Genomic DNA, 7,173 nt, shown 5'->3' with positions numbered 1-7,173 from the left:
GAAAGTAAATGACAAGAGTGCCACAGTCGGACGTCTGAGCGACATCACATAAAGGGCTTATATCGAAAGTAAATGACAAGAGTGCCACAGTCGGACGTCTGAGCGACATCACATAAAGGGCTTATATCGAAAGTAAATGACAAGAGTGCCACAGTCGGACGTCTGAGCGACATCACATAAAGGGCTTATATTTCACAACTTAATATTTCAGTAGCTCATGAATTTAAATCAGTGCAAGGAAATATCCAGGTACGAGATAAATAAAGGTTAGTCCATCCACAGGAATAACGATTCAACCGGGTGTACTACTCAAGCTTGTTCACCGAGGACTGACATAGATATGGATATACTGGCCATGGTCCTTGACCATGGACGCGATGACTCGGAAGGATTTGACTCTGCAGAGTTTGTACTTTAACCACAGCCAACTGATTTCAGTAGCCACAAGGGACTAGTTCCGTTTACGGTGTTTTAGGAGAAACACATCTAACCAGTACACACCCATTCAACATTCCGATGCCAGGAATCACCCTCGGCAACGTTCAAGAAAAACCTTGAGACGGGGAGGCTACAACCTCGCGTAGCATGGGATCAAATTTATATACGCGCGCTCTAAGGGGTGCCCCCCTCTCGGTCCCAACCGGAAACACCCATGCCCCCTGACCGGATGACTGGCTTTAATCTAGGGCCATGGAACCCTCATCCCGGCCCCTCTATTTGGTGTGTACAAGGAAAGAGGTTAACAACTTACTAAACCGTATTCTTTGCAGAAAACATGTGCCAGCACGAAAGGGGAAGAACTGTAATGGGACTCAGTCCACGTTAACGTCGGAGCTTATCGGATGACGAAGACTGGCATGCTACAACAATACCATCTTACTACCTTTCATGTCACCACATGATCAGGTCATCTCTCATCAAAGATCACGGTAACTTCGGAACACACGGATAGTTGCCTTGTATGCAACGTAATACTCACTGATGCTCATATGCCATGCCCAAACCATTCAAGCAAACATGCAAACACCTATCATATCAAAGGTTCAAACATGCTTTCCTGGTTCGGAGAAGTCGGAGTCTAGCTCGACGAAGTTCGTGGCTCCGTCAGCTCCTCCGGAACCTACGGTATAACGAAACCGTATACTAACGTGAACATCGTAGCGTGCATAAATTTTTTTCCAATTTTTTTCCAAATAAATACTATAAAAAACTAGACAAAATTATAAGACTGACAGAAAAAAGAATCAATCAAAAAGCATCTTTTATTAAAAAGTTATAAGGGTTTTTGTCCCAGGACTGATCTGTGATGAAACAGAAAAGAAACAGGGACTTGTTTGAAAAACCAGAAAACGGTTCGGAAAGAAATGCGCCAGCCCAAAGGGAAAGCGCAATTGCCCGAAGGCGCCAACAGAAAACGGTTTGAGGGGGGAAAGAAGAGAGGCTGACGGGGGGGTCCCACCCGTCAGGTTTAAAACTCCCAACGGAGTTCACCGGCGCCCGAAGGCTGCGGTGGTCGCCGGCGTCGAACCACGCCGAGGCAGGGAGATCGGAGGGTACCAAGAGTTTCAGGGTGTTCTTCCGCATCGGTGGGTGGTGAACTTGGTCGTCGGAGAGCACCACGTCAACGGCGACACTTTCTCCGGCGGACGGTGGTTCGGGCGATGGTGGAGTACTCCGGTGGGCGCTGCAAACTCCAAATTGAAGCACGGGTCAGAAAAGTGAATGCATTAGGAAGCTACTGGCAAGAGTTGAGGGGTAGTGGTGCACGCACGGGGGTGAATCGAGCTGGACCCCGTGGCGGGTCGAGGCGGCCGGAGTTGGGGAAGAAGGCTCCCTCGGGGCTCTTCCAGTGGCTTGGCGTGGTATTGGTGGAGTGCAGAGGTGTTGTGGGTTCGAGTTCGAGCTCGGGGCCTCCTTTTATAGGCGATCCGAGGGGGTGGCCGTGAACGGGATAGCTCCGGCGAGCGATTACGGCGAGGCAGGGGTTGGGCAGGGAGTTTAAGTGGCCAGGCACCATCAGGGAGGTTCACTGGTGCCGTTCCCCCGCTAAACTTTGGTCGGGCTTGGCGTAATGCGCTGGTCCTCGACGGGGCGGCCGTACGGGCACGGCGGCGGCAGAGAGCGCGCTCCGCGCCTAGCAGTTCACGACGACGGATGGCAGCGTGCACGGGTGAGTGGGAGGCCACGCGGCGGCCTCCGGTGGCTTGGGCGGCGCTGGGCGGCGCCGTCCACACTGCGCCTCTCTCTGGCAGCCGCAAAGCCGCTGCTGCCGTCGCTCACGGGTGGCGCACCTCCTCCTGCTCGTCGCCGACGCCCGCAAACCTCCAGGCGATCGTGCAGCGCAGGGATAAGAAGGAGGGAACAGGGAGCAAGGCGCCACCGTGGTACTGGCGAGATCGAGAACGAGCTCTGAAGAAAACGACAGTGGTTTACTGAAACTGTTTACTGAATATCTGAACTTTGACAGAAACAGTGCCCATAAGGTGTTCGACGAAATGATTTGGCATGAAGAAAATTTTTTCTGGAGCTGGGGCTTGGTGAGGTGACCTCTCAATGCATCCAGAGGCTGCCTGAATTTTCTCAGATTTTTAGGAGGAGAAAACAATTGAATTTCATCAAATTTGGCAAATAAGGTCCAAACTTGTTGCAAGAATAATTTGAAATATTTGAACTGGAGAGCAGTGGATCTTCATTGATCTTGGTTGAGGGCTCTAAGGACTAGCTAGGGAAATTTGTTTGGAGGCCAAACTCAAAGTAGAAATGGTAGCTCCTTTGTAAATCTCCAAGAGCTAGAGTAGAGGGCAGAAAATATTTTTGATAAGAATTAAATGGAAGAACATTTATGGGGAGGTTCAAACTGCTGGATTTGAAGTATATCATGACACAAAGATGGGGAAAGGCTTTTGGGAGGGGATTTCCACTTGGGTCATGGCAAGAGGGGTTTTTGAAAAGGGGAAAAGATCACTCCAAATGACATAGGGCTATTTAAAAGATTTTTCAAAAGAAATTTCCCAAATGAAAAGCATTTGGTTTTGAGTCCAAATAAGATGTAAAAACCTCCAAGACCAAAGATCAAGTCTTGGGTGAATCCAAACAAAACATTTGTCATAAAGAAAGTTTTTGAGAGGGAGAGTTCTTTAGAAGAAAACTTTTAAATCACCTCCCTCAAATCAAATAAAAGTTTTGAAAAAGCCAAATAAAAATTTTGGGTGTCACATCCCTCTCGCGACTTCGTATGCTTGCACTTTTGCTTGCTTGCTCTTGTTCCTCATTGCTGACTGCTACATTTGTTGCATTATAATTTACTTGCTGCAAGATATTTACCAATACTCACTTTTGAATCACCAGTCTGCCTATCAAGACAAACCCTCCTTTTCTTTTATTATTAAAATTAAATTGTAGCTTATTCTACATATGTGTGTTTTATCATAGTTAATTTTTGGACATTATTGTGCTGTTCGAAAAGCACAAGATTTAATTATTTTCAACACATGTCAGTTTCCGCACATCAATTGGGCAAGCATTCCCTGTGCTAACCATGATCTCTCCATGCTTGGAGATGCAACTATAGAAGAGGAAGTGAAGGCTGCAATCTTTGCTCTCCCTAGTGACAAAGCACCGGGCTCGGGTGGTTTTACAGGAAAATTCTTCAAAAGTTGTTGGGAGATTATTAAAAATGACGCCTTGCTCGTCATCAATAGCTTCTCCAATCTCCAAACCAGAAATTTTCACTGGCTCAACTCGGTGAATATTGCTCTCGTGCCCAAGAAGGATGGACCAGAGGAGATTTCTGACTTCTGACCGATCAACCTAATCCATGCGGTGGCCAAGCTCATTGTTGGGAAACGTGGCATGCAATTTCAAAAAAATTCCTACGCTCACGCAAGATCTATCTAGGAGATGCATAGCAACGAGAGGGGAAGAGTTTGTCCACGTACCCTCGTAGACCGATAGCGGAAGCGTTTGACAACGTGGTTGATGTAGTCGAACTTCTTCTCGTTCCGACCGATCAAGCACCGAACGTACGACACCTCCGAGTTCTGCACACGTTCGGCTCGATGATGTCGCTCGAACTCTTGATCCAGCAAAGTGTCAAGGGAGAGTTTCGTCAGCACAACGGCGTGGTGAAGGTGATGGCGAAGTGATCCGCGCAGGGCTTCGCCTAAGCACTACGTGAATATGACCGGAGGCGTAAACTGTGGAGGGGGCACCGCACACAGCTAGGAATAATTCTTGTGTGTTCTAGCGGTGCCCCCCAACATATATATAGGTGGGAGAGGGAGGGGAGCAGAAAGGGGCGCCCCAAGTAGGAGTAATCCTACTTGGGCACCTCCCACAAGTCGGCCTCCCCCCTTCCATAAGTGTTCGAGGGGGAAGGAAAGAGAGGGGGGAAGAGAAGGGAAGGGGGAGGCCGAATCCTCTCCTTTCCTTTCTCCCTTCCCCTCCTTCCTTCTCCTCCTATTCGGCCTATATGGGGGTGCACCAGCCCACTAGGGGCTGGTCTGTCCCGCTCTTGGCCCAATAAGGCCCATATCTTTGCCGGGGGTGACCGGAACCCCTTCCGGTGACCCGATACGTATCTGGTACCCCCAGAACACTTCCGGTGTCCGAATACTATCGTCCTATATATGAATCTTTACCTCTCGACCATTTCAAGACTCCTCGTCATGTACATGATCTCATCCGAGACTCCGAACAACATTCGGTCACCAAATCACATAACTCATATAATACAAAATCGTCATTGAACGTTAAGCGTGCGGACCCTACGGGTTCGAGAACTATGTAGACATGATCGAGACACCTCTTCGGTCAATAACCAATAGCGGAACCTGGATGCTCATATTGATTCCCATATATTCTACGAAGATCTTTACTGGTTGTACCGTAATGACAACATACGTTATTCCCTTTGTCATCGGTATGTTACTTGCCCGAGATTCGATCATCGGTATCTTCATACCTAGTTCAATACCGTTACCGGGAAGTCTCTTTACTTGTTTCGTAATACATCGTCCCACAGCTAACTCATTAGTCACATTGCTTGCAAGGCTTCTTATGATGTGTATTACCGAGAGGGCCCAGAGATACCTCTCCGATACTCGGAGTGACAAATCCTAATCTTGATCTATGCCAACCCGACAAACACCTTTGGAGATACCTGTAGAGCATATTTATAATCACCCAGTTACGTTGTGACGTTTGATAGCACACAAGGTATTCCTCGGGTATCCGGGAGTTGCATAATCTCATAGTCAAAGGAATATGTATATGACATGAAGAAAGCTATAGCAATAAAACCGAACGATCAATATGCTAAGCTAACGGATGGGTCATGTCCATCACATCATTCTCCTAATGATGTTACCCCGTTCATCAAATGACAACACATGTCGATGGTTAGGAAACTTAACCATCTTTGATTAACGAGCTAGTCTAGTAGAGGCTTACTAGGGACACTGTGTTTTGTCTATGTATCCACACATGTATCAAGGCTCCGGTTAATAAAGTTCTAGCATGAATAATAAATATTTATCATGATATAAGGTAATATAACATAACAACTTTATTATTGCCTCTTGGGCATATTTCCTTCAGTCTCCCACTTGCACTAGAGTCAATAATCTAGTTCACATGGCCATGTGATTTAACACTAATAGTTCACATCTTTATGTGATTAACACCCATAGTTCACATCGCCATGTGAACAACACCCAAAGGGTTTACTAGAGTCAATAATCTAGTTCACATCACTATGTGATTAACACCCGAAGTGTACTTAGGTGTGATCATATTTTGCTTGTAAGAGAAGTTTAGTCAACGGGTCTGCCACATTCAGATCCGTATGTATTTTGAAAATTTCTATGTCTACAATGCTCTACACAGAGCTAATCTAGCTAATTGCTCCCACTTTCAATATGTATCTAGATTGAGACTCAGAGTCATCCAGATCAGTGTCAAAGCTTGCATCGACGTAACTCTTTACGACGAACTCTTTATCACCTCCATAACCGAGAAATATTTCTTTAGTCTTATAAGGATAATTTTGACCGCTGTCCAGTGATCTACTCCTAGATCACTATTGTACCCCTTTGCGAAACTCATGGCATGGTACAATAGGTCTGGTATACAACATGACATACTTTATAGAACCTATGGCTGAGGCATAGGGAATGACTTTCATTCTCTCTCTATCTTCTGTTGTGGTCGAGTTTTGAGTCTTACTCAACTTCATACCTTACAACTCAGGCAAGAACTCCTTCTTTGACTGATCCATTTTGAACTCCTTCAAAATCTTATCAAGGTATGTACTCATGGAAAGTCTTATCAAGCATCTTGATCTATCTCTATAGATCTTGATGCCCAAGATGTAAGCAGCTTCACCGAGGTCTTTCTTTGAAAAACTCCTTTCAAACACTCCTTTACGCTTTCTGGAAAATTCTACATCATTTCCGATCAACAATATGTCATTCACATATACTTATCAGAAAGGCTGTAGTGCTCCCACTCACTTTCTTGTAAATAAAGGCTTCACCACAAGTCTGTATAAAACCATATGCTTTGATCACCTTATCAAAGCATATATTCCAACTCTGAGATGCTTGCACCAGTCCATAGATGGATCGCTGGTGTTTGCACACTTTGGTAGTGAAGGAAATGTGCCCTAGAGGAAATAATAAAGTTGTTATTTTGAAAGTGCATTATATCGACTAGAGGGGGGTGAATAGGCGATTTTTATAAATTCTTCACTGAGGAATTTCAGGGTGAGGAAATTCCTAAGCGAAGTACTACTTGCAGCGGAATAAGTACTCAGATGCAATCATAACAAAACATAAGCACGGTCATCATGATGAAATGAAAACAAGCACAGAGTACAAAAATCGTAAACACAGGATACACGGGATGAAGACAAACAGACTGAAGAAATTGACTGAGGAATTTGAGAAAGTCTTCAGTCAAAGTTGTCAAACAGATATGAACAAGCACACCACACAGTAATGAGGAAATGGAAGAGTTGAGGAAATAGAACCGGTAGGCTTGGTGAAGACAATGATTTGGTAGACCAGTTCCAACTGCTGTGACAGTTGCACGTCTGGTTGGAGCGGCTAGGTATTCAAACCTGCGGACACACAGTCCCGGACACACAGTCCTCACCGTATTCTCCTTGATCTA

Source organism: Triticum aestivum, chromosome 4D, assembly GCF_018294505.1.
Source record: "Triticum aestivum cultivar Chinese Spring chromosome 4D, IWGSC CS RefSeq v2.1, whole genome shotgun sequence".
In the NCBI taxonomy this organism is placed as follows: domain Eukaryota; kingdom Viridiplantae; phylum Streptophyta; class Magnoliopsida; order Poales; family Poaceae; genus Triticum; species Triticum aestivum.
This window is presented reverse-complemented; position numbering follows the sequence as displayed.